This window comes from Malurus melanocephalus, unplaced genomic scaffold (assembly GCF_030028575.1).
Source record: "Malurus melanocephalus ecotype Western Australia unplaced genomic scaffold, MMel_1.1 scaffold_368, whole genome shotgun sequence".
NCBI classification, from domain to species: Eukaryota; Metazoa; Chordata; class Aves; order Passeriformes; family Maluridae; genus Malurus; species Malurus melanocephalus.
In genome coordinates, this window is record NW_026623600.1 from 268,117 (window position 1) to 276,045 (window position 7,929).

Consider the following 7,929-nt stretch of genomic DNA (forward strand, 5'->3'; position numbering starts at 1 on the left):
ACCAGGATATTCAGCAACAGCATTTTAATGAGTGCTATAAAAATAGCAACACAAACTAGCTGTTCTCTTTATTGCGCTGACTAAAAATAACTCAGGAAAGCTCTGGGAAATCCCATGCTCTCCACCAGTCCATGGCMAGAGAGCAGGGGGACGGCGAGCATGGGGAGAGCAGGAGGCACGTGGGCAGGGAGGGGGTGCAGGCTTTGAAACACAGTGCTCTGTGGGACACTCAGAGAGCAGATGCATCTCTTCCCTGTCATATTCCCTGCAGGTCATGGAAGGCACCACAGCTCCAGAAGACAGATCTGGGAAGAGCAAACAMCTGTGAGGGATCTCACCTGAAAGTAAAACCTGCAGGTGACAGACTTGAGGTCAGCAGGAAAATTAACCCCTGCCTCAGCCCTTGGGGTTTGTGGTGAAGCCTCCAGTGAGGGCATTGCAAGGTGATCCTTTATCCATCTTCTGTCACTGCCCAGGCTGGACATTTGTCCTGTCCCCTGCTCTGAAGCAGCTGTGTGGGACCTCCCTGGGCAGGTAGGCAGCAGACCATGTCCTCAGCATTTCCTGACTCTAAGGAGGATTAACCCAGAGGTGTTCCCAAAAAAAGGCCAATAATCCCTGGCTCTTGGACCAGTGAACACCCATCCCATAGAGCAGTCTGTATTCRAGTCATTGCACATTTCCTTGTTTACTGTGGTTCAGTAGAAATCAAGGCAGAATTTGCATGGTGAAGGGGTTAATACTTCTCACATGTTACGAAAATTTTTTTCTGTCTGTGTAAGCAGACAAAACTAACTGTTCCCATTGGGAAAAAGGAAGGGGAAGGTGTCCTGACCCACAAAAACAGTCTGCTGCAACTCTTTCCTTGGCAACAGAAATTCTCTTTCCATCTTCTGAATGGGATCCAATAAAGGCAGACACTATTTTCACACAGGTCTAGTTATCCTCCATCAGTCTAGAGGAGGATGAAAAGAAGACTGGGGGAAACAGGAAAGGTTTGGGGGCCCTCTGAATTGRCTTTTGGTAGTCAGCACCCAGGCAACCCCCCTGCCATATCCAGTGAATCACAGAAAAACACAGAAGGCACGTTCCTACTCCTGACATTTGGAAAGCAGACAGACAGACAAGCTGGTGTTGCTGTGCCATGCTCCAGTGAGCAGCCACCAGCACTGGTGACAGCTGGTTTAATCAGAAGMAAAATCTAACAGTGCACATGAGAAAATGAAGTCAGCAAGAGAGATGACTTTCCCAGCCCTGCTGATGTGAAGTACCGATGCTGGCAGTGTGCTACAGGCACTGACCAAGTGCCATGGTATTGAAGAAAAAAGTGGTGCAAAGTTGAGTGATTTACCGTGATTTTTGGAGGGATTGTGTGGGTGCTGCAGCTTATATTAGTCTGCAAAACAAATAAAGACATGGCTAGCACTTCTGGTTCAGAGAAGTTGTCAGGGGATGACATCTGAGCATGAAATGGCTGAGGGTCTGGAGGCACTAGGGGAGAGCTGCTGTGTGTGGCTCTGATAACCTTGGGACAGTTGGTTTAAGGTTTCAGTGAGAGGACAAGGTGGTGGCTGTGTACAGCAGGAGGGCCTTCAAGYGCAGCTATTTTTGCAGTCCATCATAGTCTGGGGAACCTTGTCTTGGGAAATCCTCGATCCTGCAATCTGCTTCCTCTTCCCTTCACACAGGTGAGGTGCATCTGGCCTGGGAAAAATGTCTGGACAGGTCTAGAGAGGATTTATCCATGCTCATTGCTATAGCTGCCTTTCTGCAGGTGACCTTGCATGGTCTTGATTTGAAGTGCTTYTGCTGGGTCTGGAGCAGTTTCATTCAGATAAAACAGCTGCATGTGTTGGTGCATGAGCTGGAAATCTCCTGCTTGGTGAGGCTGAGGGACAGAGCAGACTCTGCTCTCACCTSTGCTCCTGTGCATCGGGAGCATAGCTGGGTCCCAAAAAACCTGGATGTCCCCTTGCTTTCAGARGATCCTCCATATCCAGAGCCACAARGCTGAACAGATTCAGAGGTTGYTGYTGCCTACCRGTCTGTCCTGTTTTTATTTGCAGAGCCTGTTTCACTGGTGCTGTTTGTTTTGCCAGCTCATTGTTCAATTTAYRGCCTGATAACCTCTGACCATAAGCACAGCTTTGAACCTGAAGTCTTGTGCAGTGCCACTGCTGCTGAGCATCCTCMTTTGGGCAGTGTTCTGCCTTCTCCCATGATGGAGCCACCTGTGCTTTCACATTTCTTAAAGGAGCATCCAAGGAAGAGTGAACAAAGCTCAGATATGCAACGACAAGAATCTTTTCCAATCAAACCAAGCACAGATTGAGTTTTGCTAAGGACATTTWTCTCACTGTGCTATGCTCAGGTAACACTGATACTTCTCCCTGCACAATTCTCTTGGATACCAAAACCCAGCCAGATTTCCAGGACTCACTCCCATGTTTCCCACTTCCTGTATGCAGCTGCAGTGCTGAACAGATAAGGAGGCTTGGTGGGTACTCAGCACATCTCTTTCTACAAGGGTTTCTACAAGTCCTCAAGCTCTTATCCAATGTGTGGTTCTTTCACACTGACTTTCCATCTCTCTTTCTTGTCTCTGTCTAAAATGGATGAATGAGAGAAACAAAGTCTCTTGGTCCTGGGATTACACCGGCAGAGAGTGCATGCAATGGGTTGAAATCAATCCTTGTGCARAATCTGCTGTGCCATGTGAGACCAAGTGCATGCTCCAAGCCTGGGCCCAAAGCTACCTCTCTCCATGGAGACCAGCCATGCCAATCTTTTCTCTTTGAGAAAATTCTCATCCCCTCTGTGAGAGGGATAAGGATCCATTTCTCACTCTCCTGCAATACCTGTGAAGTGAGATCCTGTCCTGGTGCACCTTTCAGAGCCCACCTCACCTGCTGGTCCTCAGAACCAACAGGGCATGGGAAGATGTGGTTAATGAAGACTTGTTTTTCATGAGGAATGTCTGCACATGCCCAAGCCATGGGGAAGCTGGCTGAGACTCCCACATATTAAATGCTAACATCTGACACTTCCTCCTGAGGTCAAATTCAGCAGTTAAGTTCTGTGTGTTTGTTTTTATAAAGGCATAAGTGCATTTTCTTCTGTTACTTTCAGTGAGTGAACTGTGCTCAAGTTTCCCAAAATGGTCTTTTTGGACAGAAACCAGACTGCAAAATGTCAGCCTAGGAGTTGGAAGTGCAAAGAAGCTGTAAGTAACAGGAAAATACCCTTCAGTTACCATCACATAAATTTGGCTTAATACTTTGCAATGTGTAAGGTTTGAAGTGTCGGGTGCCCTGTGTGACAGAGCAGCCTCGCAGAGCTGCCCCAGGTGTACAAACCTGTCAGGGGGCTCTRCTGGCCCATGTGTGTGCAGGGTGGTGTCCTGCACCTTGTCCCCACCTTTACAGACTGGACTTTGCAATTTGGGAGATGTTAGACAAATTTTTGGCCACTGACTGTGTTTCTAGTTCTTGCAGTGCCCTAACAAATGTCACAGTATTTTGTTTAAAGCTTCAGCTCCTAGAGTCTTGTGATCAAAGTATAAAGCAAAAATCTGAATGTTTAAAGAAACAGACAGGTGAAAACCAGAAAGATAATGCATTTATCAGTCTTAACACCGTTGATCTTTTTGGTTGTCATGATTTTTGTCATCCTGCTCAAGTCTTCCTAATGCTTGATGCTGACAAGAATGTCCTRAGAAGGTGCCTGTTGCTTGGCACAGTCCAGGAGGGCAGGGCAAATGGACAGGGTGCAGCAAGCAGTGCTRGAGCCGTGCTCTGAGAGAGGTGGTTCTGCTCTTTAGGCAAGAGCTCCATCACAGGCTTCATGGACAACCAGAGGAGACAGAAGTGACACAGCCTCTGGAAAATTGTGATCTTAGCAGTGAGCCCAAGGGGTCCTTGGTGAGACACAAAGGATAATCCTCTACCTGGGTCCCAGGTAACCACAGATTTGCACATGGAGCCTGAGCTACGTCAGGATGGAGTATTCCACTGAGCAGGGCTGGGCTCCCAACATCCTTTCTCCAGTGGTGCTACAGGTTTCATGGTGCACCTGCAGGTGCAGAAGGGGATTGTTTTCATTCACTGACTTTTTGGGCTCTAGCAACTGACTTTCTGGGACTTTCTGCTGCTGAAGGGTTCARTGGTAAAGCTGTCCTGGAGCTTGTCCTTCAGGCTCCACTGTCAGGTGAGCTGAGGTGGATGGGGTCAGAGAGGGAACATATTTGTCATTGCATCAAGCAGCCCCTGTGGGGTTCATTTGCCTCGGGTGTGCACTGACAGCCAGGGATTGCCTGTCTGCACAGGGGACAAGGCAGTTCCCCAGAGCGGCCTCCCTCTCCAGCCTCCTGGAATGGGCCCTCTCATCCTCCTCCTTGTCCTGCCACAGAGGTTTCTGGCTTTTACAGAACAGAAGATTCACTGTCCTTGCCCACATGAAAAGCTTTGTGAGTCCTCTGCTTGAGTTGGATAAGCTTGTCCTGCTACAYTGACCTCTGGGACAGAGAGCTCTGCAGCTGAAATTTTGGATGGTGTAAGGTAAGCATCCTTCCTGACTTCAGTTTGAGCAGGGCCATTATGGTGTGTGAAAAATGCACTGTACAGCACCAGGGACAYATTTCTGCAGGGCAGGAAGCAAAGTCCCCCTGGTAGCACTTTGCTCTGAGCTCTGTGGGTCTGAGTGGGCAGCTGGTGCCAGACAGTGCCCCAGCAGTGCCCAGCATGAACACAGCCCTCTGAGCCGGGATGAAAAAGGCAGAAGCAGATACTCACGTGGCATGATGCCTTGGTCTGCCAGCTGCTCACGGGTCCTTCTCTGCTGGAGCCGCAGCTGTAAAACTGTGTGAGAGAGAGAGTGTCAGGGAAAGGGGCAGGATTGTACTGAGGTGCTCATACAGGGACAAAGTCTGTGGGGTGTGTGTGCAGCACAGAGGTCTGGCACTGATCCCTGCTGCCACTGGACCAACCCTGTGAACAGAGTGCTCCAAGGCAAGGGGCTGCCAGGGAGGAGCTGAGAGCCTGTGCCCAGCCTGTCCTGCCTCCTGTACAGAGGAGCAGGGCTGGGTGCTCTGGCACAGGCAGCTGGGACAGCTGGGACAGGCTGAGCCCTGCCTGACACTTGTAACAGGGACCTCAAGTGACCATGGCTTCACTCAAGTGGTTGCTGAGCTCTGAGCTCTAAAGCTGGGAGGTTCTCCCTCACCCCAGCACTGTGGGCTGAGTAGAGCTTTCCAACTCCATCAGCCTTCTGGGGGCCTGGCAGCACATTTACAGCCCTTGGAGGGGGATGCAAATATGCTTGCTGGACCCAGGAGATGCAGATAATGTGGTGAGGAATGAATAATGGCATGCTCCAAAGACTGGGAAGTTCCCACATAACTTCTTTTTAGGAGCAATGTGCTGACAGATGGGAATGACCCACTGAGAGGCTTAGTGCCATGGCCTCAGCTGCAGAGCATCAATTAGGCATCCAGCAAAGAGGCACCTCTCAGTATTTACATTATGTAGTGACAGCCCATCACACCTGCAGTCTGTCTTGAGCAAAGCTGCAGACTGCACAGCCCAGGGCTGCAGAGTTAGCTCATCCCATCACCAGGTAACCGTACTGTACTTTGAGTCAGTATCATGTTCTACACCTTTGTTTTTGCAAATTTGTCTTCAAGAGGACACCTGTATCACAAGGTAAAACACAAAACTCAATTCCATGCTGTTCTGCTGGAAGCCCAGCATAGCTTGTCACGAGGACAGGCACCTCAGTCATGATGTAACTGCACACTTCCCTGCCCACCAGCACAGCCCTGGCTGCTTCCCCTGAGCTGCTCTGTGTGAGCTGGGATTGGAAGGAAAAAAAAGGCAAGAACAACATTTCTGTCCTTAGGAGCAACCTGCTGAGCTCTGCCAACAGCTCATGTCTACTACACAGCTTCCCCAGGATGTGGGATGGAGCTGAATAACAATTCCTTCCAGAGCAGTCCCCAAAGCATGAGGCTCCCTGAGATGCCATTGCTTGTGACTTTTCCATGTCCTCTGTACAAACCATGTTTCACTTTCAGAGCAAATGTTTAGTGAAGGCCTCATATGGGACAATGATCTCCTGTCAAATTCCAGCATTTCTTTGGACACCAAAGATAGATTCTTGCTGTGAAGGAAAATGTAGCCTTCAGTATGTGGTAAAGTCTGGGTGTGTGCTGCTCTGCTTAAGCCAGGGTGAAGCTGGTGACYGAAGCCACTGGCAAACCTTGCTGTCAGGGGTGTGTGTAGCTCTCCACTGCCCCATGGCATCATCCCCACTTGGTGCTGGTTCTCCCATGGACACAGATTCAGACCCTCACACTCTGAGTACCTACATGGCACCCAGTTATCTGCATCCCCTGTGCAGAATCATCCCCCTCAGGGGCCCTCAAAACCAAATGACTCAGTCCATGATTTGGGAGTGCCCATCCTTCCTCCTGGGCTGTAAGGCAGTTTAAAGGTGACCAGCTCATGGCTGGTATCTTACACAGGATGAGCTGTACCCCCTTTTCTCCCTGTAGAACCTGCTATGTGACTGCTCACWATACTGAAGAACTGTGAAGAGCTTGACACTTTCCTGAGGAAGAGATGGATCTTTATGGAATAGGTGAGCTAAGGGAGGTCAGAGACTGTCCAAAAATAAAAATGATTTGTTGCTCACCCAAGAATGGTTGTCCACTCTCCTAGTCCGGGTCCAATATCCCAGGCATCATCTTGCCTTCAACTGAGGCAATTTACACACAACATCACATCATTTACTGGAATCAGAGGCAGCAAAGCCCTTCTCAAGTCACATACACTATCCTGCCAAGGACACAGCAGTGCCCCATCAGGCCATAAAATATCCTGAGTGAGGATCCTCCATCACTTCCCTTCACAGCTCCCACGTGTGCCAAATTATTTGCACCATTTCACTCCAACTTCCGACACAGCCAGACCAAGTGATGTACCACATCCACATGGGTAAGGATGTTCTAACAGCCTGTGCATTCAAGGCCCACATTCCCTGCTGCTTCTGCTTGTTGCATAGCWCTTCCTAGCAAACAAACAATTCACCAGCCCCATGGAGCAGCCAGCTGTCAGCCAGGCTGATGRCGAGGAAAAGGAGAGGGTACAAATTCCCTTGGAGTGTAGGTTGAGAGGTGATGATGATTTCCCGGGTGTTGGGTATAAGATTCATCCTCTGACCTGATGCAACAAGTGATGAAAACGTGTGGGTTTCACTGCCAGAGTTCTCCCATTGCTTGGCTGCAGGAGCAGCACTTGGGAACCCAGATTTCCCAGACCCCACTGCCTTCCAGTGAGCAGGGCACTGTCTGGGGGATCCCACCCCACTGCAGCTGGTCCATGCTCCAGCTCACAGCTCCTCCTTTGCCTTCTGCCCTGTGGATAGACTGTCACAGAGGGGATCTGGGACTGTGTMATGATAATTTTGTGCAAGGGGAAAAGGTGTCCAGTCGGGCTTTTGTGCTGATGGGTAGAAAGGCCGTGACCAGCAATGCCACTCACTGCTCTGGTGTGAGCTGAGCAATTCCATGGGCAGGTCACCTCCCCCAGACACAGAGTTCATTGTGGGCCATGCTGAGCTTCCAAATGTCCTTGAGTCTGGCCCATTCTTAAGCTACAGGGCAAGGAGGAAAATTTTATCSAGCCTTGTCTGTTCAGGGCATGCTGCCAAAAATGTGAGGACAGGGCAGTGTAAGTACCAGCCATTTCCAGGAGCAGCACAGGCTCAAGGGTTGAAACAGTTATTTCAGCCACCAAATATTCATCCAAATCTGGATTTCCTTGTGCAGTAGGATGCATGAATTGACTCTCAAATATCTCTATGAACTTCCAAAACCTGTTGCAAACCATSTGAAGAAATGTAGTAGACAGCATCAGACAAAAATGCTGAACA